Source organism: Chiloscyllium plagiosum, unplaced genomic scaffold (assembly GCF_037043375.1).
Source record: "Chiloscyllium plagiosum isolate Xiang-an unplaced genomic scaffold, Cpla_swu_hap1 HiC_scaffold_31, whole genome shotgun sequence".
NCBI lineage: Eukaryota > Metazoa > Chordata > Chondrichthyes > Orectolobiformes > Hemiscylliidae > Chiloscyllium > Chiloscyllium plagiosum.
Window position 1 is genome coordinate 73,084,517 of NW_028270169.1, and position 26,627 is coordinate 73,111,143.

General features: G+C 42.9%; 2 long non-coding RNA genes across 3 annotated transcripts in view; both read right to left on the reverse strand.

Moving 5' to 3' along the window:
* Positions 1-26,627, reverse strand: part of LOC148142002 (uncharacterized) — a 972,588-nt gene that overhangs the window by 33,905 nt on the left and 912,056 nt on the right. The window lies entirely within an intron of this gene.
* On the reverse strand, positions 45-20,615 carry LOC148142003 (uncharacterized). The gene is made up of 5 exons (XR_015752232.1): positions 20,503-20,615; positions 20,291-20,397; positions 7,250-7,332; positions 3,859-3,945; positions 45-127 (listed from the first exon to the last, which is right to left on the reverse strand). It is a non-coding gene; the product is annotated as an uncharacterized LOC148142003 (long non-coding RNA).

The window sequence follows — 26,627 nt, forward strand, 5'->3', positions numbered from 1 at the left end:
TTAAGGTGCTCAGCACACTTACCTTCATTGTTCAGACCTTTGAATACAGGAGTTGGGACGTTATGTTGAGAACATACAGGATGTTGGAGAGGCCTCTTCTGGAATACTCTGTCCAGTTCTGGTTGTGCTTTTATAGGAAGGATATTATTAAATTGGAGCAGGTTCAGAAGAGATTTACCAGCATGTTGCCATGAATGGAGGGATTGTGTTCTAAGGAGAGGCTGGATAGGCTGGGAATTTTTTCCACTGCAGTGCACGAGGTTGAGGGGTGACCTTATTAGAGGTTTATAAAATCAGAAAGAGCGTAGATAAGGTGAATAGCCGGGGGAGAGGGGGATTCAAAACTCGGGTGCATTCATTTTGAGAAGAAATGAGAAAGGTTTGAGAAAAGACATTAGGGTTTTAAAAAAAAAATTATACGTGTGGAATGAATTTCCAGAGGAAGTGGTAGCTGTGAATACAATTACAATATTTAAAATACATTCAGATAAGTACATAAATAGGAAATATTTGGATGGATGTGGACCAAGCGGAGGCAGGTACAATTAGTTCAGTTTGGAATTATGGTTGGCATGGACTGGTTGGACCACAGGGCCTGTTTCCTTGCTGTATAACATTATGACTCTAATCCTCACTAACTCTAAATTCCTCTATCCTCAACTCTCCTGATCACTGTCACCTCATCCAGCCTCACAACTCTTCCTTATTTATATAATTCCTCACCAGCCACAGAACGCTCCCTATCTCATGTCCTCCAGTTTCTCAAATCTCTGCGACATGTGCCTTTCTTTAGTTCCAGCCTTGAGGATACCCTCATTCACTCTGATTGGTTGGAAGACAAACTGGTACGGCCTGGTCCTCCAGTACTGCCCTCTGCCTCCTATTGGCCTGTGCTGACATCAATCATCGGGGCCCATTGTGAGGCGAGTGGTGGGATCCTGCCTCTCTCTGCCCTGGGATGAGCTACAACATTCACAGTCAATGGGGCAGTATCACAGAGCACAGGGGTTGGGGCTATTCAGCCCATTTGGGCTGTACCCTCTCCCTGTGGAGATGCTGCAAATCTGTCCAAATTCCCTTCCCATTTGCCCATAGCCCCCCAAATCTTCCCTTAACAAGTAAAATTCCAAATCTGTTTATGAATGACTGCTGAGTCTGTGTCCAGCTGCCATTCAGACTGTTCCAGATACTCAGAACTTACTGAATAAAATAATGTTAACATTATTTGCCAATTACCTGAAAATAGTTACTAAAATTGTGACATTGTTAACATTTCCACTCTCTCTGCAGATTAGATATCCTAGAAACAAATCTGCACCTGGTCAAAATCACTGCTTAACCTTCTCAGCTCCAAGGACAATTATCTGTGCTTCTGCTAGCTCTCCACAAAAGAAGAACACATCTTATTTTAATTTATTAGTGTCATAGAGATGTACAGCACAGAAACAGACCTTTGGTCCAATTTGTCCATGCCAAATAGGAATCCTCAACAAATGGAGCCCCATTTGCCAGCTATTGGTCTGGAACTTTGGAAGCTCTTCCTATTCATGTACCCAATCGGATACCTTTCAAATGTTGTAACTGTATCAGCTTCCACTATTTCATCTGGCAGCTCATTCCACACATACACCACACACAGCTTGAAAACCTTGCCCCTTAAATCCGTTTTTAATCTTTGCCCTCTCAACCTAAGCCCATGTGATCTTATTTTGATCCCACCTAACTGGGGGAAAAGACCCTGGCTGTTCACCTTATCCATGCCCTTCATGATTTTATAAATCTCCATGAAGTCACCTCTCAGTCTTTGACTCTCCAGGGAAATTAACTCTGGCCTATTCAGCCTCTCCCTGTAGTCCAAATCCTCCAACCCTAGCAAAGTCTTTGTAAATCTTGTCTGAACTCTTTCAAGGTTCACAACATCCTTTCCAGAACAGGGAATTTCGAACTTAAAACAGAATTCCTGAAATGGCTTAATCCATGTCCTGTCCAACCACAATTTGACGTCCCAGCTTCTGTACTCAATGCATTGACCAATAAATATAAGCATACCAAACCCCACCTTCACTAGTCTGCCTCCCTGCGACTCTACTTTCAAGGAACAATGAACCTGCACTCCATGGTCTCTATGTTCAGCAACATTCCCAAGGACTTTCCCATTAAGTGTACAAGTCCTGCTCTGATTTGCCTTTCCAAAATCCAACAGCTTACATTTGTCTAAATTGAACCCAGTCTGCCATTCCTCGCTCCAATGGCCCATCTGGTCAAGATACTGTTGCATTCTGAACTTGTTCACTTCTTCATTGTCCACGACACCTCCAATTTTGGTGTCTTCTGTAAACCCACTGACCATATCTCATATTCACATCCAAGTCATTTATTTAAGGACCCAATATCCATTCCTGCAGGACAATGCTGCTCACAGGCCTCCAGTCCGCAAAGCAACCCTCTATCACCACCCTATGCCTCCTACCTTCAAGCCAGTTTTGTATCCAAATGGCTCGTTCTCCCAACATTCCATGTTATCTAACCTTGCTAATCAGTCTGCTTTGTGGAACATTGTTCAGTGTCCATATAGACAACGTCCACAGTCTGCCTTCATCAATCATCTTTGTCACATCTTCAAAAAAACTCAATCAAGTTAGAGAGAGAGAATTTCCCACACACAAAGCCATGTTAACTATCCCTAATCAATCCTCGTCTTTCCAAATACATGTAAATCCTGTCCCTCAGAATCCCTTCCAACAACTTACCTACCACTGACGTTAGGTGGACTGTTCTCTTGTTCCCTGGCCTTTCCTTACCACCTTTTTAAAATAATGGCACCCGTCTTCCAGCACCTCACCTGTCACAAACAATGATATAAATACCTCAGGGAGGGGCACTGCCATCACCTTCCTAGCTTTCCACAAATTTCTGGGATACACCTGATCAGGTCCCAGGGATTTATCAACCTTGCTACTGTTTAAGACATCCACTACTTCCTCCTCTGTAATCTAGACACTTTTCAAGTTATCACTATTTATTTCTCCAAACTCTCTAGAATAGAATAGCATAGTATTTCTCCCACCTCCTGTTGTTCCATAGATGGCCTTGTTGATCTTTAAGAATTCCTATTCTCCGTCTGGTTATTATTTTATCCTTAATGTATTTGTAGAATCTCTTTGGATTCTCCTTAAAAACTATTTCCTAGAGATATTTCAAGTCCCCTTTTTGCTCTCCTGATTACCCTCGAGTATATTCCTGTAAAAACGTGATCCTGTACTCCCAATTCCTCTGCCTCTGCCATATCTGCTCCCAGCAGAAGCAATTCCACTCCAGGACATCCCAGAAAGGTTTCCTCTTTCAAGGACCGGATTTCCCTCCCACTTGATCAACAATGCACTCCAACGCATATCCTCCACTTCCTGTACCTCCGCCTTCCCCCCACCCCTCCAACCACAAGAAGAATATAATCCCCCAGTCCTCACCTGCCACCCACTAATCGCCATTAACCTCTGCTATGTCCGCTCCCTACAGTCAGACCCCACCACCACGGATATATCTCCCTCCCCAGCCCTTTCTATCTTCCACAGAGACCATGGGATCTTTGGTGCTGATGTGCTGCCCTATGGATACCTCAGTCACTCACCCTGCCAAATGGCCTCATGAGATTATCACTAGATGGATAATCCAGACACCCAGATAACGTTCTGGGGTCCAGGGTTTGGATCCCGTCACAGCAGAGAGTGGAATATGAATTCAATAAAAATTTGGAATTAAGAATCTATTAAAGACCATGAATCCATTGTTGATTATTGCGAAAAAAAAACCTCATCAGATTCGCTAATATCCTTCAGGGAAGGAATCTGCCATCCTTACCTGGTCTGGCCTACATGTGACTCCAGACCCACAGCAATGTGGTTGACTCTTTACTGCCCTTTGGGCCCAGCCAGTGACACCCTCATCCTGTGAATGAATAACAAAGAAGGTCAAGTCTTGTACACAACCATACTATTCTTACAGAGAAGTGATCTCTTAGTAAATTTGCTTCTCAACTCCCGGCTGACTAATGGGGAAGGTGGGGGTGGTCAATAGTACCATCCCAATAAGGAGATCATCCCTTTCTTATTTCTCAGTTCCACCTGTATAACTTGCCTCGATGTACTCCCAGGAATACCCTCTTGAAGCCCAGCTGTAATGTTATCCCTAATCAAAAATACCACTCCCCCTGCTCTGTTGCCCCCTTTCTATCTTTGCTATAGCATCTATACACTGGAACATTAAGCTGCTGGTCCTCTCCATCATGAACTCATACCTCTATAATTGCTATAATATCCCAGTGCGATGTTCAAAACTATACCCTGAGCTCCTCTGCCCAACCTATCGGGCCTCCTGCATTGAAATAAATGCAGTGTAACTGCTCATTCTGTGCCTTGCCATTGTCTGCCTTGACTGTTTGACGTCTGAACTGTACCAGCGTCAGACTTCGCTCTTCCCTCATTCTCTCTCTGGGTTTACCCACATTCCTTCACTGGTTTAATGCCTCCTGAATAACACTAGCAACTGTTCCCTTCCAATACCAGTACAATCCATCCTTCTGATGGAGGTCAATTCTACCCCACAAGAGACTCCAATGATCCAACAATGTGAACTCTTCTATTCCTATGTCATTGATACAAATAAACAACAGCCTCCCCTCAAAATGGTTATTCTCCCCTTTAAGAATATTCTGCTCCCTCTCTGAGACATCCTTATACAAAAATTACACATTCGAATAATAAACCTTATACTCAGCACATCATCATAAAAGGATTACATGACACATTGAAGGTTTGGGGAGACCTTTTGAGAGAATGCGATGATTCAAAGGAGAATTTTTAAGCAGCAAATGGGATTGATCTGGAACACAATACTCACACACACAATGCGAATATCCAGATCCTGATATACTGAGTAATTCAATCAGAGTTTGGCAGAACATTTACTGAGATTACCATCTGAATGTCGACCTGTAATATCCTGTAATACAAGTTTATAAAATCTGTCACTCTCAGTTCAAGTTAGAAACCCACACGATCTCCTCCTCGTGGCCCAGGATGACTGTACATATTACCCTTGAGGACATCAGCAGTCAACTCAGGGGGAAATCTGTGGGTTTCTGGGAGATTCCAACTTGAGATCTCATGTGACTGAAGAGAGCAGTTCTTTGACGCGTTCGAGAAAATGATCCAAGTGTCAGTGAGATATGGGGAACAAGAATTACTTTCTTTTCTTTCATTCCGTGCTGCCGCTCTGCCTCATCAATAAGACATGGATGTGAAAGGCTAATGCCTAACGATGGGCAAGTTGTCTCCATACTGACTAATGGGTAGGAAGATCCTCTCAATCACTCCAAAGCGTATCCCTAAAAAGATAGCAACTCTGTCTGCTTCCAACTGCCCAGTGCTCCCAGTAAATGTTTGGAAGAATGGGAAGGGGGGGATATCTCCTAGAAAAGGCAAAATTGTAAAGGTCTAAGAGGATTATGAAAAGAGAGAGAAGGGGGCAACAAGTTGCCAGACGGGGTGTAACTTGGGAAAATGGAAAGTTGCTCATTTTGGAGGAGATAATAAAAGAACAAAGTATTATTTAAATGGTGGAAACTGTAGAAAGATGCACAACAAAGGGACCAGGGGTAATTGTTCAGGAAACACAGAAAGCTACCACACAGTGACAACAGGGAATCAGGAAGGGGAATGGAATGTTTTGTTTCAAAGGTTTTTAGTATTAGAGTTTGGAGTATATACCTGAGAGTAACGTGTGGAAGTGCTGATGAGACCACCATATCTGCAGTAATGAGAGCAGTTTTGGTCCCTTTAGATAAGGAAATGTGTCATTTTATTGGAGGCATTTCAGGGAAGATTCAATGAGATGATCCCTGGTTTGGAGGGATTATCTTTTAAATAAAGGCTGAAAAGGTTGGGACTCTACTCACTGGATTTTGGAGAAAGAGAGGTGATCTCATTGAGACAAATGGGATTCTTAAGGGGTTTGACAGGATAAATACAGAGAGGCTGTGTCTGAAGGTAAATACTGAGAGGGGAGTCTGAAACCAGATTCTGAGTCACGGAATCAAGGGTTTTGTTTTTTTTTCAAGTTTAAGGTGACACAGACGCGGGTAAGGGGTTTCAGTGGCAATGGAGCTGGGGTGAGGTGGAGAAAAGCAACGTTTAAGAGATTGGAATTCCTGCTGTTGTGATTGTGTGGATGTCTGATCAGAAGGTCACCTTGGGGTCAGATATAACAGCAATATTGTGAAGAGTGTCGTTCTGCCTCAGAGAGTTCCCAGTGGGAGGGAGGGGCTCAGTAGAAAGGTAAAGGTAAGGCAATGAGTTTAACCGTGACAATGTTTCATTGGAGGAAATTGCAGCTTATCGAGTAGTGGCAATGTGGTAAGCAGTTTGGTAACTGAGTAACAGTGGAGTAATGGAGAGGGATGATGGGGAGGGAGAGCTGGGCATCGTCAGTGTACATGTCAAACCTCACACTGTGCTTTTGCACAATGTCACCTCCTGGCAGAATGTAGGTGAGATACAGGAGGGGCCAAGGATAGATCCATGAGGGACACCAAATGCAAGGAATTCAGAAAGGAAGGGGAGAGTGGAGATGGAGCAGGATTTTCCAACAACGGTGAGGTCAAATATTAGTTTTTCACAGAATGGGAGAGAAGGACATAACCAGAAAAGACCAACAGACAGAACAATGAACAATACCTATGAATTGGCGAGGGGGAGTGATGAGGCGGCAGCGGAGGAGAGAGAGTTGGAAAGTGAGTTTAGCGAGATTAGGGTAAAGGATCAAAATGAGCTCTGATAAGGCTTTACAAGAGATTAGAGAAATTTGTAGGTTTAGGACAAAAACCAGGAACATCACGTGAGGCAGTTTGGCTCAGTGGGCTAGCGGGAGGGAGAGAAGCAGCAGATCGGATTATCTCAGTCTTAGTGACAGAAAAACTCCATGTGCTCCTCACTCGTTGTTGGAAGGGAGGATGGTGGGGGCATGGAATGCGCTGCCTGTGGGAGTGGTAGAGTCAGAATCATTGGTGACCTTTAAGCGGCAATTGGATAGGTACATGGATGGGTGCTTAAGCTAGGACAAATGTTCTGCACAACATCGTGGGCCGAAGGGCCTGTTCTGTGCTGTATTGTTCTATGGAGGAGTCAGGATGATGGACAGTGTTTTACACAGAAACAAAACCAGGGTTAGTGATATTTAAAGTGAGTGAACAAACCTGATGTATTTAGCTTTTATCCAGAATATTAAAACAAACGACTGAAGTCCTGGTTCGAATCCCATCTTGGCAGATGGTGAAATCTGAATTCAAGAAAAAAACAACGTATTAGGAATCTCCTGATCTCCATGAAACCATTGTCAATAGCGAAAAAAATCCTGCCAACCCGACAGCGGCCCAGCCAGCTACTCACTGTACTAATCACTGCAAAGTCTCAAAAAAGGAATGAAACTGGATGGACCAGTTGGCACCTAACAAAGCACCAGAAATTACAACCACAGAATCAGCCGTCTCAATGGTGCAACGTCCTCCTCACTAACATATGGTTTTTGGTGCCAAAATTTGGAGAGCTGTCTGACAGACTAGTCAAGGAACAACCTGACATAGTCATACTCACGGAATCATCACTTACAAACAATGACCAGACACCACCATCACCATCCCTAGATATCGAGAGTGAGGTGCTGGAAAAGCACAACAGTCAGGCAGCATCCGAGGAGCAGGAGAATCGACGCTTGGAGCCTAAGCCCTTCATCAGCCTGACCTGCTGTGCATTTGCAGCACCAGACTCTTGACTCTGATCTCCAGCATCTGCAGTCTTCACTTTCTCCTGAAATCTCTGGATAGGTCCTGTCCAACCGGCAGGACAGACCAGGCAGAGGTGATGGCACAGACAGGGAGGATTTGCCCTCAGAGTACTCAGAATTGACTCCGGAGACCAGGAAGTCTCATGGCTCCTGCAGATTACCACGTACTGTCCTCCCTTGGCTGGTGGATCAGTTCTCCTTCGTGATGAACAACATTTGGAGGAAGCACCGATGAAGTAAAATGGTGTCAAACGTACTCTGGGTGCAGGATTTCAATGTCCACAATCGAGACTAGTTCTGCAACAGAATTACTGACTGAGCTGGTCAGGTCCTAAAGGACATAGCTGCTCACCTGAGTCTGCAGCGGGTGGTGAGGGAACCAACAAGAGTGTAAAACATAGTTGATCTCATTGTTATGAATTGACCAGCTGCAGATACATCTGTCCATGACAGTATATCGGTAAGAGTGACCATCACACATTCCTTTTGGAGACAAAGTCTTGCCTTAAAGTTGAGAAAAACCTCCATTGTGTTGAGTGGCACTATCACCGTTCTAAACGGGACAGACTTCGAAGACATGTAGGATCTCAAACTGGGTATCTCTGAGGCACTGTGGGACATCAACAGCAGTAGAACTGTACTCCAGCACAATCTGTAATCTCATGGGTTTGTAAATCCTGCTCTCACTCATCACAATGGATAGGAAAGGAGGGCATGCCATGAGCAGCATCAGGCAGATCTAAAAATGAAGTGCCAACCTGGTGAAGCTACCAAACAGGACCATCTGCATATCAAACAGCATCAGCAGCAAGCAACAGAGCTAAGTGATCCAACATCCAATGGATCAGATCGGAACTCTGCAGTTCTGCCACACCCAGTTGTGAACGGTGATGGACAATTAAACAACTCACTGGAGGAAACATCACAGATATCCTCACCCTTACTGATGGAGGGGTCTCACACACTCATGCATCAGATAAGAAGATAGCATTTGCAGCAATCTTCAGCCAGAAGTGAAAAGTGGGATGATCCATCTCAGCCTTCTCCAATGGTTTCTAACATCACAGATGTGAGTTTTAAGCCAGTTCGATTCAGTTTGAATAACATCAAGAAATGGTTAAGTAGTGCAAAGGCTACGGGCCCTGCCAACATTCTGGCAATAATACTGATGGCTTGTGCTCCAGGACTTGCCACCCACCAAGCCAAGTACCGCTCCAGCACTGGCATCTACTGACAATGTGGAACATTACCCAGGGATGTTCAACACAAAAACACTGGGAAATCCAACTCAGCCAATTTCCCTCTATCAGTCCACACTCGATCAGCTGTAAAGTGATGGAAGATGTCATCAACAGGGCTACCAAGCAGCAGCTGCTCAGCAACAGCCAGCTGAGTGACACTCATTTTAGGCTCCACCAGGGCCACTCAGCTCCCGATTGTGTTACCGCCCTGATTCAGAATCTGGCAACCAGCTGAATCCCAGAAGTGAGGTGAGAGTGACAGCTCAGTCCCACTCCAAGACCACTAATTCTAGCTGATTCCACCCTCCTCTCAGCTCATATACTGAAACTCTCATCCATCGTGTGTTATCTCCAGACTTCGTTTTCCAAACACACTCAGGGCCAGCTTCCCACATTCAACCTCCCTGTAATCTCAAGAAAGTCTTAATCGCTGCTTGTTGATTCATCAAAAGACTCCTAATTATAATCAACAGCATGCAGCTATAGAAATGTACACCAAGGAAACAGACCCTTCGGTTCAACCTGTCCATGCCGACCAGATATCCCAACCCAATCTAGTCTCACCTGCCAGCAGCTGGCCAATATCCCTCAATTTAAAATTCTCACACTTGATTTAATTCCTGGCTGTGATAATCCCTCGCTCCCTGAACCACACACACTTTGAGACCTTGACAAGCCATTTTCTTCGAGACTCCCAACCATTTGTTAACTCATTACTTCACCTGTGTGGCTATTTCTACAGTTGCTGAAGCAGCATGATCTGAAATTCGCAGCCAAAACCTCTCAGGTCTGCTTTCCACCTTTAAGACATCCCTCAAAACCTGCTTTTTGGCAATGCTTTTGGTCACCTGACCTAATATCTCCATCTCTGGCCTTATGTCTAAAGTTCTCAATAGTATTTTTGTGAAATTATAAGCATGATAATAAAAATACGAACTGTTGTTGATTTGGACATTATTCATTCAGCAACAGTGATGATCTGAAAATAACCTATAATGCCAAATACCCAACCACACTGTGAGAGCACCTGCACCACACAAACTGCAGCTGTACAAGAAAGTCAAACATCACCCTCTCCACAAGCAACAGGGCTTTGGCATTAATCACTGCTGTCTGTGGAAGGAGAAACACAGTTGATGTTTCAGGGAATGCAAAATGCATTACAGGGAATGAAAATGGGGCAGAATTTGATAGTCAGAAATGGAAGGAAAATACACTTGCTTGTTGGAAAAAAAGAATTCTTGACTGTCAAAAATATTCTAGAAAATAATCTGATAACAGAGCAGTACATGGTCAGGGGCTGGGCCGCAGTGAAAAACTAATTTACAAAGGGTCTATAAAAGTAATAATAGTCGTAAACAGACCAAAAATACACCCATGGTTCGAGACTGAGGAAGATAGATATTGACAAAGTGGTCATGAGGGAGCCCAGAGGTGAATCAGAGCTGTATTGGCTGCTATGATCACAATGACTCGATACCAGAGAAAGTCTGCACATGCGCCTGGCTGCACCTTGCCCCCTACAAAGATGGCGGCGGTGCACGTGTCCAGTGAATCATTGTCCCGAATAAAGATGGCGGCGCTCACTCAGGCCTGCAGACACGCTGTGGCCATTCCTCATTTAGTGCAAACACGGGACTGGGACGTTCAAATTTGTGTTTTCCGACGCGCACAATTTGTTTGTAAAACCTCTCCGCTCATAGCAACACAGTTTTTCTCCGGTTTCCCTGTTTATTTCTTTCCTTACCATATCCTTTCTCTCCATAACTTCCCGAGCATTTATTACAGCGACTCTGCGCCGCGCGCAAGGGTGATCACATGGTTTGGTTTAGCTCCGCCCTTCATTCACTTTGATTGGTTGGAGGACCAACCGCCCGCTAGGTCCTCCAGTTACGCCCACCGTCCTTTCATTGGCCCGGTGCTGACATCAATCACCCGGAGTCCCTTTGTTGGCTAGAGCATGCGCAGTATGTCCTGCTTTAGCTGATATGTTGGGTAATGTGATGGGAGAGTTTACTGAGGGTAAGAATTCCCTTTGTGTGAGCTCTGCAGTAGATTTCCTTTATTCATGGAGGGAATTGCCTTCCTAGTCATGACTGAATAGCTATGATTGATGAATCAATGCTACCTGAATCAGTACATAAACACCCCATTTTCACTCCTTTTCACAACATCTGAGATCTTTCGCACATTGTATTCTTTGGAAACAAAAAAAGCATGAAATGGAGCCTCAAGGAATCGGAGCAGGAGTAGGGCATTCATCACCTTCAGCTTGTTCTCCCATTCTATCAGATCATGGCTGGGCCAACCCAGACCTCAACACCTCTTTTATGCTTGATCCGCATAGCCCTCAACTGCTCAATATTTCAAAAATCTATCTGCCCTCTTTTAAAATAATTTGAGATAGAATCACAGATTCCCTACTGTGTGGAAACAAACAGGCCCTTCAGCCCAACAAGCCAGAACAACCCTCCAAAGAGGAACCCAACCATTCCCCTCCCACATTTAACTTTCTCAATTGTTTGGGTGAGAAAATTCGAGCCATTCACTGAGAGAAAAAAATTCTTTACTTTTTCTAAAATGAATGTTCCCTTATGTAATGTCCCCTGGTTTGAGACTTCACTGGTGCTAGAAGATCTAGTCAACATCTCCTCTGTCAAGCTCCTCAGAATCTTGTTTCCATAAGATCACCCCTGCTTATCTATTCTTGATAGGTCAACCCTTTCGTCCTCAAAGCACCTAAGTGAATCTTTTTTGAATGGTCTCCGATGTTGGTTTATCCTTTATTAAATATGGGAGCTAACATTGTATACAGTACTCCAAGTGAGAACTCAGCAACAGCTAGTGTGGTTAACCAATCCTCAGTCCATGCTAATACAATACGCCGATACCATGAGCTCCTAAATTGTGCAATTAACTTTTATGTAGCACCTGATCATTTGGATTTTTAAAATCCAAATACAGAACATCATTGGATTGCCCTTTATCAGCCCTGCTTATTATCTCCTCAATGAACTATCGCAAATTTATCAAATATAGTTTCTCTTTCACAAAACCCAGTCTATCATGTTTAATGATAAGCTTTTCTAAATGTCCTGCACTTTCTTACTTTAATATTCGACTCTGTAGATTCTTTCAGTAGATTTGCTAAGTATGATTCCCGTCTCTTAAATCCATGCGGACTCTTCCCAATCCTGTCACTGTTCAGTAAGAAACTTGACTGTACTCCAATAAAGTTAGTAAATGTATCTGCATTTATTTTTAAAAATCGATTACTTATCAATGCTGGACCCATGCAATATCAATAAATTAGTGACTCTGAATTTGGGTTATAATGTTTTTTCTGTTAATTCCTTTTCGTACTGTGTTATGCAGACAGCACCAAGTCTTAATTGTGAGTAACTTTGAAAATAATATAATTGAAAAATGACATCCCAAAATGCTGCCTCATTATTGTGCAAGGAGGATTTTGCATTCAACAGTTTGCAGATAAAATTGAACAGATGTTTGCTGCAATTTGGCCAGCATGCAGGTTACACCAAAGTGGCAACTCTGCTCTCAAATTCTTACTTGACACTGCCCAAGGCGATACTGATGGGACTTCACTTTGCCATTCTTGTTCACCAGATTTATTTCCAGGTTTAATTCTATAATCATTCTAGAGCTTGTAATTATAAACAACTTCTCTTTTAGGTACATATGTAAATATCATACTGAAATGTTGCATTGAATGGTACCAAATCTGAAATTAGTCTCTAATCTGATAGTAACGTGCTTTGACCCTTCTACATATGTATTGGCATAAGTCTATGCCAGTTATTTTTCTGAAGCCTGTGATTCTTGATGAAGGGCTTATGCCCGAACCATCAATTCTCCTGCTTCTCGGATGCTACCTGACTTGCTGTGCTTTTCCAGCATGACACTTTTCGATCTGATGTCCAGCTTCTTTGGGCGTCACTTTCTCCTTTGAGTAGATTAAATCAGAATAATTTTTGTTGATGAAAATGCAATAGGAACCAATTCAAGAAATTCAGTTATCTCACATTTACCTTAACTATGTGAAGGCTAAGACATTACTAAATTATTGTCAGTAATTGAACGTGCTGACAAACTTGTGCAGTATCATTGCCTCAGCTTTAGAGTGTTCCCAGATATCGCGCAGCTGCAGTATTTTGTTTGGCACTCAGCTATATGTTGTTCTCACTTGTTTCTTTGTGAAAGATTACAAAATTAACTTAGATGAATGAACTTATGATTTCTTTAACCAATGTTGGGAGAAAACAACTGTCAGTATTTGAAGTGCTGATAAAGTAAAATAAACTGATAATCAGTGGAAAGGGTTTAAGATGGATATGGAATAAATGCTGGCAAATGGGACTAGATTGATTTTGGATATCTGGTCAGCATGGACTGAAGGGTCTGATTTTGTGTTGTACAACTGTGATTTCATTCTCTCAATTATTCAAGAAGTTGAATACTTCGAGGAGGAAAAGGAGGATTTATGCAGAGAATGCACTTGAAATGATGATTGAGGTATATCAAACTCACATTGGTTCATGACCTTTTCCTCTGGGTTCTTCAATGAACAAACTTGTTTTATTATCTGAATAACTATGTATCATGTGATTTGTTTCGCATAAAATATTTCATTAGGTTATAGTGAACTATTAAGTATTCATGTTTAAAATTTAGGCAGCTTGATTGTTAAGCAAGAAAATGTTGGCGTTTTACTCCCACTGAATCATTGCTCTATAAAAGTAACAAAGTTTTTATCTTTTCTGGACACTGAATATATGGAAGTCAATCCTGAAGGAAAACATCCTCGTCGGTAATGTTCCCACATATGTGGACTAATTGCTTCTGGTCACTCTTCAGGTTATAGAGGCTCGGAAAGAAATGAGTTGGCCAAAGTTAGCAACATCATTTGGATGAACTGTGCTCATTGGGGAAACTTGCAAGATCTATTGAAGAAACATGTGTTTCAGAGTGTATGCAATAAACCTGAACATTGTTATTTTATTCACAGAGCTTGGGACCCGACTGGAGCAGCAATGAAGCTCGTATTGTTTTTTTAAATTTCCGAGCTTGCCAAAGTATTGTTGGTAAATGCAGGTGACTTTATCAAAGCACATTTCACATGCCCCCGCCAGGAATTTGGTCCCAATTCTATCAGTCCATCCATTCCTATGGATAAGAGGTATTTTAAATGTGAGCACTCCATTTAACTATTTGAATTGAATACTTCAGTGGTTACGTCCTCTTGGATTCTTAATTTCAAATTACTCAATGTGATTTTTTGTCCCCCCTGAATTTGCCAAGCACTGGGTAGTTCTGGAATATTCCAAATATTTACAATAGATGCATTCACACTATTGAAGGCAACCTGGCAGATTTGAATACCATTCAGGTAGTCAACAACAATACATAAGTAACTTTATGAATTGCTCACTGTACACCAACAACGCAAGCCAAGTATTAGTGAAACCACAGATTGTCTCCCAAGGATTCCCAAATCTGAACAGTGCATTCCAGATATGCTCACTATCACCATCTGGGAGCAGTCTCCCAAAGTGCTCCCAGAATTTAGAAAGCACATACACTGCCCTCCAAAGCTAAATCTGCTGTCACAGGCTTCACTCTTATTGCATACAATGACATTTATTATCCAATTCTTTAACGTGAAATGATTTTACAAACAATTTGTAGAAGTGAATGGAAAGTGTGATATTTGCTTGACCTTTGGCTCTATGTATCAGGCCGAACTGAACCTTTAGCAAGATGTGGGATGTTTCCCACACACGTTGTTTAAAAAAGCAAAGATTATGCTCTGAGGTTTAAATGTTCAATCAGGTTTAATAAAAATCCTTCCAAAAATTGAGAGTTTGACTTCAGCTCCTTTAAAGAGACATGTTCTCGGCCTTCAATTTTGTGACATGTGATCATTCTTTGGTAAAGGTGGCTGTGTGCAACACTGCAGGATGTTGTGCTGAAGTGCTTCATTGGGTGGAGGAGCTTTATGACTGGTGTAACTTGGCTAACTTTGAGATGGAATGTCACTTTGAGTTAAATCTTGTTTTTAAACTGAGGCGTGCTTGTGTAACTCAAGTGTGGAAACTATGCTCGTGTTTGCATTGAACCTTTCACATGTGAAGATCAGTATTTTTCCGATCTGTTTTGTAAATAAAGTTCACTATGGAAAGCACAGTTCTGGAGAACCGCAGGTCCAGCAGCATCTCTGAGGGGAATAAAACATTGTAAGTTCAAAGTCTCATGACCTTTTGTCCGTTCGGACGAAGAGTCAGTAAACTTGAAATGTGGCATGTTTTTCTCTTCACCGATGCCCTCAGAACTGCTGAGTTTATCCAGCACTTTGTTTCTGGGGTTCAGATCTCCAGCACCTGCAGTTTATTGTTTTGTTATAGATCCTATGATTTGATTTGGGGAGCGAGAAGCAGCAACTGTGATCAACGAGGATAAAACTCCCCAACCATGGAAAAAAACACGCAGTTCTTTATACTTTGCAAAACACTACTGTAAATAAGAAATGCAATTAAGCTAAGTGCAAGAAGGCATACCACCTGCCTTGTCTCAAACCTGCTACTCATCTTTGAGGACTAATTTGTCAGAATTGTGTTTGCTCGCTTCCTTTGAGATCACAGTCCACAAATGTCCCAGTTCCAGTTCCTGGGCCGGGCCCGGTGACCACATTGCAGTGGGGTGGGGAGCTTTGTGTCAGCCTGAAGTTTTTGTTAAGAGCTTTATTGCAGGTTGAAGGTGACGGTTTTGATGAATATTGCGTCATCAAACTTGGAGGAAATCCTTCCGAATGTATTGATTAACTGCACTGAGCCTGTTTACATGCAGCCCTGTTAGTAGTGCTGTAATATTCTAAGTTAAGAATCACACAACACCAGGTTATAGTCCAACAGGTTTAATTGGAAGCACACTAGCTTTCAGAGCGCCGTTCCTTCATCAGGTGATTGTGGAGGGCACAATTCTAAGGCACAGAATTTATAGCAAAAATTGACAGTGTGATGTCACTGAAATTATCCATTGAAATATCCATTGATTGTCTGTTGAGTCTTTCACCTTTCATGTTCGAATACCATGATAGTTTCACTTCCTTCATGTGTAAATCACAAAATCATTTTTAAAAAGTTGCATTCCTGACAGTGGCCCACCAAATCACTCATTGCATTAATCACTGCACAGTCTTAACAAAGGAATGAAACTGGATGAACCACATTACATCTACCAATGCACCAGAAAATACAACAACACAATCAGCCCTCTTGACCCTGCAAGTTCTGCCTCACTGTCGGCCAACAACAGCAGCAGAACTGCTGTTTATGTAGTTCAAACTGGATAAATGCGAGGTGATGCATTTTGGAAGGTTGAATTTGAAAGCTGAGTACAGGATTAAGGATAGGATTCTTGGCAGTGTGGAGGAACAAAGGGATCTTGGTGTGCAGGTACATAGATCCCTTAAAATGGCCACCCAGGTGGACAGGGTTGTTAAGAAAGCATATGGTGTTTTGGCTTTCATTAACAGGGGTATTGAGTTTAAGAGTCGTGAGACCTTGTTGCAGCTCTATAAAACTTTGGTTAGACCGCACTTGGAATACTGCGTCCATTTCTGGTCGCCCTATTATAAGAAAGATGTGGATGCTTTGGAGAGGGTTCAGAGGAGGTTTACCAGGATGCTGCCTGGACTGGACGGCATATCTTATGAGGAGAGGTTGACTGAGCTCGGACTTTTTTCATTGGAGAAAAGGAGAAGAAGAGGGGACCTAATTGAGGTATACAAGATAATGAGAGGCATAGATAGAGTCGACAGCCAGAGCCTATATCCCAGGGCAGAAATGGCTAACACGAGGGTCATAGTTTTAAGCTGGTTGGAGGAAAGTATACAGGGGATGTCAGAGGCGGCTTCTTTACACAGAGAGTTGTGAGAGCATGGAATGCATTGCCAGCGGCAGTTGTGGAGGCAGGGTCATTGGGGACATTTAAGAGACTCCTGGACATGCATATGGTCACAGAAATTTAAGGGTGCATACATGAGGATCAGTGGTCAGCACAACATTGTGGGCTGAATGGCCTGTTCTGTGCTGTACTGTTCTATGTTCTAACTGTACTCCAGCCCAATCTGAAATCTCATGGCTTGGTATATCCCCCATCCAACCATTAACATCAAGCCAGGGGATCAACCCTAGTTCAATGGAGAGTTCCACAGCGCATGCCAGGAACAATACCAGGCATGCCTAAAAATGTGGTGCCAACCTGGTGAAGCTACAGCGCAAGCAACACCAAATAGAACTATGTGATCCAACAACCAATGGATCAGATCTGAGCTCTGCAGTTCTGCCACACCTAGTCAGGAATGGTGATGGACAATTAAACAACTCACTGCAGGAAGCATCACAGATATCCCCACCCTTACTGATGGAGGGGTCTCACACATCCATGCAACAGACAAGACAACAGCATTTGCAGCAATCTTCAGCCAGCAGTGCCAAGTGGATGAGCCTTCTCCATTGGTCCCTCACATCACAGATGTGAATCGAATTGGTTGAAACTTATTTCAAATCAGATCAAGAAATTGAGAAGTAGTGTAAAGGCTGTCAGCCGTACCAACATTGTGGCAATAATACTGATGGCTGTGCTCCAGAAATTGCTGCCCACCAGACAAGTCCAGCACTGGCACCTACTGACATTGTGGAACATTTCCCAGGGATGTTCAACACAAAAACGCAGGACAGAGCCAACTGTGGTGTAAAATTATGTCCCAATACATGTGTGAATCATAATGTAACACATGTATTGGGCCAAGCAGTGGAATGTGGTGAAACGGTTAAAAATTATGTCCCAATACATGTGTGAATCTAACCGGAATGGAGGTGTTGCTTAGTCCCGTGTGAATCTTATTACACACCTCCCCGTGTGAATCTTCTTATCTGTATGTAACCAGAATGGAATGTGTTTTTTAGCCTTGCTCTGCTGTTCACATGAATGTTTATATCTGGAAAAGAGTATATCAGCTGGAAAAGTCTCCAGTTCGGTGAGTCTGCTCCGGGGTTACGTTTAACCGCCGAGCGTGGGTTGTTGGCAACCTCTCTACGAGAACTGACGGCTCCCAGTTCCGGTAACATGTAGAGTGAGTATAAGCCAGACCCGGGAGTCTGCTCCGGGGTTACGTTTAACCGCCGAGCGTGGGTTGTTGGCAACCGCTCTACGAGAACTGACGGCTCCCAGCTCCGGTAACATGTAGAGTGAGTATAAGCCAGACCCGTTGGTTGTGGCGACGCTGCGGGGAATAAAATGCCCATATTCTAGCAGACTCGCCTCTTGGTCGTTTGTTCTGTGTCAGACTACTCTCCTACGAACCTGACCTTGAGAATTTTTTAAAACATTTGGCGTAGTCGAGCAGGGTCAATCGCAATTGAGGAGAGATTTTGATACAGAACAATGTTTTGGAAAAAGACTAAGAAACCAGAAGAACAAACTGTGGAGGTCCCGACCGTCCCGGGATGGCATGGATGTGGGCATGTACGTGGCAGTTTGTTTGAGAGAGGATCCCAGTCCTGCCGAAGAACCCCTTGCCTGGGGTACAGCGGAGGATGTGGGCATGTCCAAAAAGCTGAAGCGGAGTTAACAGAATTGAATGGGATTGAACTGAACTGAACTGAGTGGAACTGAAGTGAATCAAATTGAACGGAACAAAATGGAACTGAGCTAAATTGAATTGAAATGGACGGAACTGAATTGAACACAATTGAATTGAACTGAACAGACCTGAACTGAGCTGAATTGAACTACACTGAATTGACTGAACTGAAATTAACTGAAACGAATTGAACTGAATTAAGCATAATGTAACACATGTATTGGGCCAAGCAGTGGAATGTGGTGAAACGGTTAAAAATTATGTCCCAATACATGTGTGAATCTAACCGGAATGGAGGTGTTGCTTAGTCCCGTGTGAATCTTATTACACACCTCCCCGTGTGAATCTTCTTATCTGTATGTAACCAGAATGGAATGTGTTTTTTAGCCTTGCTCTGCTGTTCACATGAATGTTTATATTTGGAAAAGAGTATATCAGCTGGAAAAGTCTCCAGTTCGGTGAGTCTGCTCCGGGGTTACGTTTAACCGCCGAGCGTGGGTTGTTGGCAACCGCTCTACGAGAACTGACGGCTCCCAGTTCCGGTAACATGTAGAGTGAGTATAAGCCAGACCCGTTGGTTGTGGCGACGCTGCGGGGAATAAAATGCCCATATTCTAGCAGACTCGCCTCTTGGTCGTTTGTTCTGTGTCAGACTACTCTCCTACGAACCTGACCTTGAGAATTTTTTAAAACACCAACCCAGCCAATTTCTCTCCATCAGTCGACACTCGCTCAGCAGTGAAGTGATTGAAGTGTCATCAACAGTGCTGTCACGCAGCTGCTCAGCAATAACCTTCTGTGACACCCAGTTAGGGTTCTGCCAGGGCCACTCAGCTCCTGAGCTTGTTACAGACTTGATTCACAAACTGACAAACAGCTGAATTCCAGAGGTGAGGTGAGGGTGATAGCCCAGTCCCACTCCAAGGCCACTACTTCGACTTCAGTGATATCACCTGACTTCACCACAGTCTCAGCTCATTTACTGAAACTCTCATTCATTCATTTTGTTAACTCTAGATTTCATTATGTATACCCACTCCTGGCCAGCATTCCACAATCACCCTCCCTATAATCTCCAGAATATTGAAAACTCTACCGCCCAAGTGTTCACTTGTACTAGAACTTGCTGATCCGTCAAAAGACTCCCATTTATAAGCTACAACAATTTACTTTCACACCCTTGACTTAATTCCTGGCTGTAATCATTCCTATCTTCCTGCACCACACACCCTTTCATATCACAATAACTCATTTTAGTTTAGACTCCCAATGATATGTTTATTTTTGAGTTCAGCTGTGTGACTGTTTCTATAGATTCCAAGGCAACACGGTCTGGAATTCCCACCCTCTAAGATCTGCTTTCTTCCTTTAAGTTATTCCTGAAAAATTGCTTATTTCACAAAGGTTTTGGTCACCGGACATAATATTCTCCATCTGTGGCCTTATGTTAAAAGTTCTCAATATATTTGTGAAATTAAAACGTGTTGATTTGTACAGATATCTTCTACTCTTCACTATCGCTGAGTGAATAATCTGTAATGTCTCTTACCCAACCACGTTGTGGGAGCACCTTCACCATACCAATTGCAGCAGTACAAGGAAGTCAAACATCACCTTCTCAACAGATAACAGAGCTTTGGCCTTGAGCACTGGTATCTGTGGAAGGAGAAATACACATGTTTCAGAGAGTGCAGTATGAATTATAGGGAATGAAAATGGTGCAGAATTTGACTGTCAGAAATGGAAGGAAAATCCACTCACGTATTGGAAAAAAGAACTCTTGGCTGTCAAAGATATTGTGGAAAAAATAACTTGATAATGGAGCATATGGTCAGGACCTGGGCAGCAGTGAAGACTTCATTTACAAAAAGATCTGTGAATATAATAGTAAAATACTATACAGAACAAAAATACACACGAGAGACTGAGGAAGCTGGATAACAAACAAGTGGACATCAAGGAGCCCAGAGATGAATCAGAGCAATGTTCACTTTTATGATCCCACAGTCAGAGATGTCTACCACAGAAACAGATCTTCGGTCCAACCCATCTATGCCAACCAGATATTCTAACCTTATCTATTCCCATTTGCCAGCACATGGCCAACATCCCTCTGAACCCTTCCAATTCAAATGCTTTTAAATGTTACAATTTTAGTTGCCCTTTAGGCTCCTTTTGCATAAAACTATATATTCTAGTTCTGGGCTCCACCAACCCTTGTCTATTTATGCTATCCATGTCCCTCACGATTTTATAAACCTCTATAACATCACACCTCAGCTTATGACACTCCAGGGAAAATGGCCTCAGCCTGTTATGCCTCTCCCTGCAACTCAAATCCTCTAACTACTTGAAAATCAATTCTCAAACCTTTCAAGTTTCAGTGCCTTCTTCTGATAGGAGGGAGACCAGAACTGCACACAATATTCCAAAAGTGACCTAACCAATGACCTGTCCAGCTCCTTTACCCAATGCTCTGAACAATAACGGGAAGCATACCAAATGCCTTCTTCACTGTCCTATCTACCTGCGACTCTATTTTCAAGGAACTATTAACCTGCATTCCAAGGTCTCTTTGTTCACCAAGACTCTCCAAGACCTTACAATTCAGTGTGTGAGTCCTGCTCTGATTTGCTTTTCTAAAATGCAGCACCTCACATTTATCTAAATTAAACCCTATCTGCCACTCCCCAGCCCATTGTTCCATCCGATCAATATCCCATTGTACTCTGAGATACCCTTTATCACTGTCCACAATACCTCCAATTTTGGTGTCACCTGCAAACGTACTAACTGTACCGCCTCTATTCACATCCAAATCATTTAAATGAATTACAAAACAAATCCGGAAAACAAATCCATTTCTCTGGGTGTGAATATGCTTTGTGTCAATCCTGCCCTATGACTCTCTACCAGACAGGGCTGCAAATGCGTCCCGCTGAACTTTGCCCCCGACAAAGCTGGCGGCTGCACGTGTCCAGTGAATTGTTGCCCCGAATAAAGATGGTGGTGCTTACTCGAGTCAATCGCTTGATGAGGCATTTTCCCGTTTACTGCAAAAACGGGACTAAGTTTCAAATTTGTATTTTCGATGTGCACCAAATGTCTATAAACCTTCTCAACCCATACCAACACCATTTCCCTCCCGCTTCCTGCTGTTTATTTCTATCTTTACCAACAGCTCTCCGTCCACACATCCCGAAACAACCGCGAGGATGATCACGTGGTATTGCCTAGTCCCGCCCGTAAGTCACCCTGATTGATCGGAGGACCATCTGCCCCACCAGGTCCTCCAGCTCTGTCCCTGCCTTTCCATTGGTCCGCCGCTGACATCAATCACCCGGAGCCCATTGTTGGCTGGAGCATGCAGATTGCTTCGTGGCTTTTGTTGCTGTTCATGAGTTACAAGAGTTAAAATGACAACAGCATCTCAAAACCACCTGATGAAGAAGCAGCAAACCTAGAGCTTCCAAATAATCCTGTTGACCAATAGCCTGGTGTTCTGTGAATTTTAATTTTATCCATCCCAATCCAACATCAACACCTCCAAGTCACGAATGAGGGAGGATGTATAACAGAAGAAGAACTAGGAACAGTAGAAGGCCGTCATGCCCTTCGAGCATGCTCTGCCATTCAATAAGATCATGGCTGATCATTTCGTGGACACAGAACCATTTTCCCACATTCTCACCATGTCCATTAATTAATTACGTTTTTAAAAAAATCTAACCTAGCTTTAAAAACGTTTTCTGAACTAGCATCAACTACTTCCCTGGGCAATGAATTCCATCGAGGTCAAGAAGTTCCTTCTCAATTCAGTCTTAAATTTGTTGCCTCTAGTCTTGTACTGATGCCCTCTTGTCCTAGCTTCACCTGCCAATGGAAACATCTCTCTACTTCTATTTTATCCATTCCATTCATTATTTTATGTGTTTCCATTCTTATGAATTCCAATGAATATAATCCCAATCTACTCAGTCTCTCGTAAGCCAACCCCCATCAACTCCGGAGTCAACCTAGTTAACATTCCCGTCATCCCCCTCTCGTGCCAGTACATCCTTTCTCAACTAAGGAGATGAAAACTACATGGAGTACTCCAGGTGTGGCCTCACTAGCACCCAAATACAGCTGGAACAAAACATCTGCTTTTAAACACAATCCCTTCAACAATGAAGGACAAAATTCCATTTGTTTTCTGAATTGATTGTTGTACCTGGTGACCAACCTTCATGCAGAACGATGCTCAGGTCCCTCTGCAGAGCAAATGATGCAACTTTTAACATTCAAGTAATTTTTTTAAATGTTCGTACAACCAAAGAGTATAAACTTTATATTTACGAACATTCTATTTCATTTGACAGACCATTACCCACTCACTCAATGTATCTATGTTCGTCTGCAAAGTTTCACAGTCCTCCACTCACTTTGTTCCGCTAATCATCTTAGTGTCACATGCAAAGTTTGACACCCTACATTTGGTTCCAACTCCAAATCATCTGTATCAATTGTAAATAATTGCAGTCCCAACACCGATCCCTGAGGCACACTACTTGTCAATGATTGCCAGCCAGAATAATATTTATTTATCACCACACTTTGCTTCCTACTAGTCAACCAGTCTTCTACCCCTTACACCATGCACCCTTATATAATGCAACAGCCTCTTGCACAGCACCTTGTTGGTTTTTTTTGAAAATCCAGCTACACCACATCCACTGGTCCCCGTTGTCCACCATGCTTGAAATGTCTTCATAGAATTCCAAAAGATTGGTCAAACAAGACCTGCCCTTCATGAACCCATGCTGTGTCTGTACAATGGGACAATTTCTGTCAAGGTTCTGCCCGGCACAAAGATTTGTTGTCCATCAGGGCTCTGTGCATATTGTATAATGGCTGCTCCAAGCTTGGCTGTAGCTGCGTTGGTCATTGTTAGTGTCTGGAGTCCTTGCACTCCATCTGTACCATTGTTGGCCAGCTGAATTGCTCCCCTCTGTGTAATAGTAATGTATTGTCCGCTGCTAGTCTGATAGATGGGTGTCTGCATTGTCATTATAGTAATGGTTGAGACATATCCTTCTTCTGATTTCTCCTCATCGATTTCTTGGCACACTGGGGGGATCAGAAGAAAGTTCATTAAGAATTTTCCTGTATGAAGGCCGTCTCTGTAGAATTTCTCTCCGTTTCTGAGAGTCAGGCATGCTCTCCACAGATTCCTGGGAGTGCTCATTTTCAAGTATAGTAGGAATCTGAACAGTCTGAACTTGAGGGGACTGTATGACTGAGGACTGAGCTGCTTGGATAACGCCTCGGACTTAATCAGTCTGCCCATTCGGCAATTGCACTAAAGTTACTGATGGACATGTTGTTGATTGGATCCCAGGCATGGTTACCTCCATGGTCACATTATATATTAATGATCTGGATGAAGGGATGGGGGCATTCCAACGAAGTTTGCTGATGATACGAAGTTAGGTGGACAGGCAGGTAGTCCTGAGGAAGTGGGGAGGCTGCAGCAGGATCTAGACAGTTTGGGAGAGTGGTCCAGGAAATGGCTGATGGAATTCAATGTGAGCAAATGCGAGGTCTTGCACTTTGGAAAAAAGAATACAAGCATGGACTACTTTCTAAACGGTGAGAAAATTAATAAAGCCAATGTACAAAGGGATGTGGGAGTGCTAGTCGAGGATTCTCGAAAGGTAAACATGCAGGTTGAATCCGTGATTAAGAAAGCGAATGCGATGTTGTCGTTTATCTCAAGAGGGTTGGAATATAAAAGCAGCGATGTGCTACTGAGACTTTAAAAAGCCCTGGTTAGGCCTCATTTTGAGTACTGTGTCCAGTTTTGGTCCTCACACCTCAGGAAGGACATGCTGGCACTGCAGCGTGTCCAGTGGAGATTCACACGGATGATCCCTGGAATGGTAGGTCTAACATACGAGTAATGGCTGAGGATCCTGGGATTGTATTCATTGGAGTTTAGAAGGTTAAGGGGAGATCTAATAGAAACTTACTAGATAATACATGGCTTGGAAAGGATGGACTCTGGGAAATTGTTTCCGTTAGGTGAGGAGACTAGGACCGGTGGGCACAGCCTTAGAATTAGAGGGAATCAATTCAGAACAGAAATGCGGAACTGTTTCTTCAGCCAGAGAGTGGTCGTCCTGTGGAATTCATTGCCATGGAGTGCAGTGGAGGCTGGGACGCTAAATGTCTTCAAGGCAGAGATTGATACATTCTTGATGTCACAAGGAATTAAGGGCTACAGGGAGAATGCGGGGAAGTGAAGTTGAAATGCCCATCAGCCATGATTAAATGGTGGAGTGGACTCAATGGGCCGAATCGCCTTACTTCCACTCCTATGTCTATGGTTTTATGGTCTAATTTGATTACTTTCCTCAGATACCAATTGCCGAGTATGCCTTTTCATACAGTCCTTCCTTTTCACTGGAATAGACCTTTGTAAAATGTCTTTGAAAATCTTCCACTGCTCATCAACTTCCCACCATAAAATCTTTGTTACCAGTCTACTTTATCCAGATTCTTTCTCATTCTATTGTAGTTCCCAATGTTCATGCACAGGACCCAGTTATTAGATTTTATCTTCACACTCTCCATATGTATTCTAATTCAACCATACGGTGATCGCCTCTTCCCAGGGGATCCCTAACTCTGAAGTCATTAATTATTCCTGTCTTATTGCACAGGGCCAGGTGTTGGATAGATTGCTCCCTTGTCAGTTCCATTTCATACTGTTCAAGAAAACTATCATGAATACACTTAATGAACTCCTCAAGGCTACCTTGACTGAGCTGTTTTGAGCTGAAAATGTGTTGCTGGAAAAGCGCAGCAGGTCAGGCAGCATCCAAAGAAAAAGTGAGGACTGCAGATTAGAGCTGAAAATGTGTTGCTGAAAAAGCGTAGCAGGTCAGGTTTGACCTGGTTTGACCAATCTACATGTAGATTAAAATCACCCACGATAATAGCTGTACCATTTGTACAGGCATTAGTTATGAATTTGTTTATTGCCTATGCCTATTTGGTGGCCTATACACTACGCCTATCAGTGACTTTCTTGTTAGAATTTTGACTGCATCATTCCTGTACGGCAATAACAACAACTACTTGCATTTTATGGAACTTTCACAATGGCAAATCTCCTAAGGTGCTTCATGGATGATCAAAACGTTGATTAAGGAGAATGATTTTAAAATACATCTTAAAGGAGGATAAAGAAGGTTAGGGAGGCTATTCCACAGACTTCTGCTCTTGACAGCCCCAATTGTGGATTGATGCAGGTGGGGTTGGTGGCAAATGGAAGAGTGCAAGCAGTGCATAAAGTGTAAAGGATAGAGAAGGTTCCAAAATCAGTTTGTCTATCATAAAGAGTATGGCTGCCTCATGGACTTTGAAGTCCTGCAACAGGTCCATGCATGTCATGACTATAGTGCTAAAAGAGATTTCTGCTGTCTTAAACAGAGTGACGGATGTTGTATTGTGGGCTTTTGAAATGTCACTGATCTCTACCAAACATATACGAAGTAGAGTCATGGCAATAATAAGATGTTGCAACAGGATGGGGAACAGGTAACTCCATACAAAACCCTACTCCTTCTCACCTATTTTCACCTCCAAAACTGAGGGAGTTCCAGAAAAGCAAATTTATATCCCACCACAACATTTTACCCCACAATCGTGGTATATGGCTGTGCACAAGGAAGAGTGGAACAGACTGTATTGGGACCCTGAAACACTTGGTAAAGACTAAAATCATCTGAATATTGAGAGGCCCACCACATTGTTTGCGTTTTCTATTGTTTTTACTCGGTTCCTGACTTCCCTTGTTTTCCCTCATGAACCTGTTCAAAGTTGTTTTTACACACAGCTGC